The sequence below is a fragment of the Anthonomus grandis genome, chromosome 1 (genome assembly GCF_022605725.1).
Source record: "Anthonomus grandis grandis chromosome 1, icAntGran1.3, whole genome shotgun sequence".
Classification (NCBI taxonomy): domain Eukaryota; kingdom Metazoa; phylum Arthropoda; class Insecta; order Coleoptera; family Curculionidae; genus Anthonomus; species Anthonomus grandis.
The window spans coordinates 22696027-22699795 of NC_065546.1; the positions used below are offsets into that span (position 1 = coordinate 22696027).

General features: G+C 33.8%; 1 long non-coding RNA gene across 2 annotated transcripts; it reads left to right on the plus strand.

The window, feature by feature from the left end:
• Nucleotides 1-350: 350 nt before the first annotated feature.
• LOC126736194 (uncharacterized) lies at nt 351-2860 on the plus strand. 2 transcript variants are annotated; one of them, XR_007660622.1, is made up of 5 exons: nt 351-536; nt 606-866; nt 935-1067; nt 1129-1196; nt 1257-2860. It is a non-coding gene; the product is annotated as an uncharacterized LOC126736194 (long non-coding RNA). The 2 variants fall into 2 exon arrangements; XR_007660627.1 differs by having other exon boundaries at nt 351-530.
• The last annotated feature ends 909 nt before the right edge of the window (nt 2861-3769 follow it).

Below are 3769 nucleotides of genomic sequence, written 5' to 3' on the forward strand. Positions count from 1 at the left end.
TTGAAGTACCTAATACGAAAATTTAATATTGACAAGAAAAGGGACAGTGATGATATGATAACCACAGTGTTAAAAATTCAGGAATAGAACAGTGATGGAAAAAATCATGGATTTTTAGTTAAATAGAATATAAATAAGATAGGTTACAATTGCAATTTTATATATTAATATTATCTTAACAAGTTAATGTTCTTTAAATGTATTTTAGGAGAAACTTATCCAGGATTAGAGAAGATGATTTTGCAGTTGCATATATGAATGCTATTATGGAACAAAATTTAAGAGAATTTCCAAAAATAATCTGTATAGATGGAACTCATGGAATAAATAGGAGAAACTGGGACTTGACAATTGTGGTAATAAGAGATGAAATAAGGGTTTTCCAGTGGCATTCTTACTAAGTAACAGATTAGATCAATTAATTCAAGAGGTTTTTTTAGGGCACTTAAAACTAGATTAGAAGAAGCAGTTCAAGCTGAATTTATAATAAGTGATGACAATCCAAAATATTACAATGGCTATGGATGCAGGTATAGGTATACTGTATAATTAAACTGTATCATAGGTCATTAGTTATTTTATGTTATTTTTTCACTTATTTGTAGAACATAAACCAAGAAGATTACTTTGTACCTGGCATATGGTGAAAAATTGGAACATACAAGGAAGGTCTAAAATCAAGAAGTTAGAAAACAGACAGATAATGAAACATGAAATGAGGAAAATTTTAAAGGAGACTGATCCACAAAAATTTATACAGCTTATTTATTAATTAATTATTATAATTAATTATTTGTGCTGAAAGAGAACTATTTTAGGCAATTAGAAGAAGAAGAGGAAACTAATTTTCAGAATTACCTGAAAAAGTACTTCACTAAAAAAGTCAACATTAAAAAATTATAAAACAAATGTAATTAATTCTATAATATTTTAGGTACTACTTCCAAAGTCAAGAGAGAATAATGATGTGGACGCATTGTTATAGAATCAATACCGAAATTAATACAAATATGGCAATTGAAAGCTTAAATAAAGTACAACAAGATGAATGGAAAGCATTATATTAAGTAAGGAAATTTTAAAACATTACAAAAAAAAATATGTAGAAAATATATTTTCTCTCAAAAGGATTGAAAAACTGTTGGATTTACTGGATGAACTTGTTGATGAAAGAATGTGGAAAAGGATTTCTTTACGTAAGTAAAACGTTCCGTATGTTTATTTTTCTCAAATACCATAATTCCTCTAATAATTAGATTTGAAATACGCGCCTTAATTATCTGAGCCAATCACAGACAAAGCGCCATGATTGGCCCGCATGGGTGCGGAAATTATTGTATCCTGTCAAGAACAACCGACGACGGTCGTAACTTGACTCGGCGCGAGCCGCGAGGAAAAATGATAAAACGGATTTTAGGTTTGATTTGGGTTCGTACCCGCACAATCACACTGCTTCCAATGTACGTGTGTAGTGGACTGTATTATTATAAGGACACTAATTTTAACCGTTTTTTTTTAATTTTATATTAGTTTAATTTACAAATAATGAATAAACCGATTAAAAAGCCGCAATAGACATTTAAAATATGTGGAACCCGGGGTCGAACCCAAACTCGACATTCTAAAAAGAATGGTGCAAAACAACAACTAGTAAAAAAAATTGGTAAAAATTCAAAAATAACAATAAAAAAGTTAAAAAAATACTACAACAGATGTTGCGAAATCAATTTCTCAACACAGACAAATTAAATTTGTCTCAAAGAATAACTATAGTCTACAAAAACTCTCCGATACCTGGAATTGGTGTCTGAGTCTGTCTTGCCCCGATAAAGCCGTGGCGACACGAAATTTACCCCGCACCACTCCCAGTATGACGATAAATGCAAACCAGGCAAGATCTCTGCTCCGTCCAGCCAGCCACGTAAAATCAAAAACCCAAAACATCGAAGTCGATGTTAATTTTGTTTCACATAAGTTGATCTTAAAGAGTTAGTTAACAGTTTGTGTCTTTTGACGGAAATGGTGCAAACCTTTCCCGTCCATATCTTTAAATGGGAAAGACCTGTTTCCTGTATTTAATAATTTAAATAAAAAGCAAATTTATGTTGCCTTTTAGTTTAAAGCAGATTATTTTGTGGGCGCTTCGTAAGAATATAAAGTTGTGAACAGAAAAGTCATAATTTATGACATTTTCCGTAAACATTTTTAAATAACTAGTGAGGAGGCTGTTACTGAACCGAGGACAAGACTATTGAACATTTTGTGGAAGCGTAGAGTGTGGAAGCAGCAGTGTATTGGATTTTGTTTTTCTGTGTCTTCACATAGAAACAAGGTACCTTTGTAATTTTAACTTGTGTGTTTTATTTTAAACAATAATAATTATTGTTCCGCTATTTGTATTAACCCATTTACGCCTACCGTCCTTTTGAAAGGATTTCAAAAAGAAACCTGTATTTTTCTGATTCAGCTGACGTTTGAAGATGTCGCCAGTTCACATTATATTTAGTTAACATCTTAAACAAGGTCAATCGCGATCGTTAGGATTTTGTTAATTTTTGGATCGATAGTGACGAATAAAACACGCTGTGTTTCTAGTGATTTTGCAATGAGTGACTCAAGGTAAGATATGTTAAAACTCGTTTATTTTTTCGTTCTTATTTTAATTGTTTTTAACAAATAACATAACATACTGACCTTTTTATATATTTGTGGTTATGTTTCAAACTTCTTGATCAATCCAGGAGCGTTCAGTTAAACGAGTCCTTTTAAAAGGACGGTAGAATTATATACTACTATGTGGTTTTTTACAGGTATTGGAAAAAGCCACTAACCATGGCAGAAATCTTAGAGGAATTGGAGAATGACTCTACATCGGACATTTCTACAGGCATTACAATTTTTCCACCCGAAAATGCCAACGTAAACTGCGATACCGATGAAGATTCTGGGGCTGAAGACGATGTAGTACCAAATAATTTACCCGGAGTGCAACTAAGGGCCCCGGCGGAAATTGAATTTGACATAGAAGGTGAAGACGACTGGGACAGTGATGACGATCTACCACTGTCCACTTTTGTTGAAAGGCGACCTAAACACATAAAGACGTTTGACTATACTCTCAATAAAGATTTAGAGTCTACGTTTATGCAATGGCAATCAGTTCAAACTGCACAAAGCAATCGTTCCCCTGGAAATATTTTCAGGCTGTTCTTTGATGAGAACTTGGTAGGAGAAATTGTCAATTTTACCAATATTTATGCACAGCAAAAAAAAACGCCCCGGTAACGTTACTGCAGACGAGATGTACTGCTTCATAGGGGTGTTTACTTCATAGGGGTGTGTACTCTAAACTGCGTCCTCTTTTCAAGAGCCTAAATAAAAAATGTTTTGATTATGCCCCAGTTAAAGAGAATCACAGCCTTGATGAGGCCACTATACCGTATTTTGGGAGACATAGCGGTAAGCAATTTATTCGAGGCAAGCCTATAAGGTGGGGTTATAAATTTTGGGTAGGTACCCTACGCCTTGGATACATTGTTTATTTTGATCCCTACCAAGGTGCGTCGACAACAATTCCGGACAAATATAAACACCTGGGTTTGGGAGCCTCAGTTGTTCTCTAATATGCAGATGTTTTACAGAAAATGCCTTACCAGCCATTTCACATATTCTTTGACAATTTTTTCACATCTTTGTCACTTCTAAAGGAGCTAAAATTGAGGAACATCAAGGCAACTGGTACTATACGTGAAAGCCGGATCCCACAATC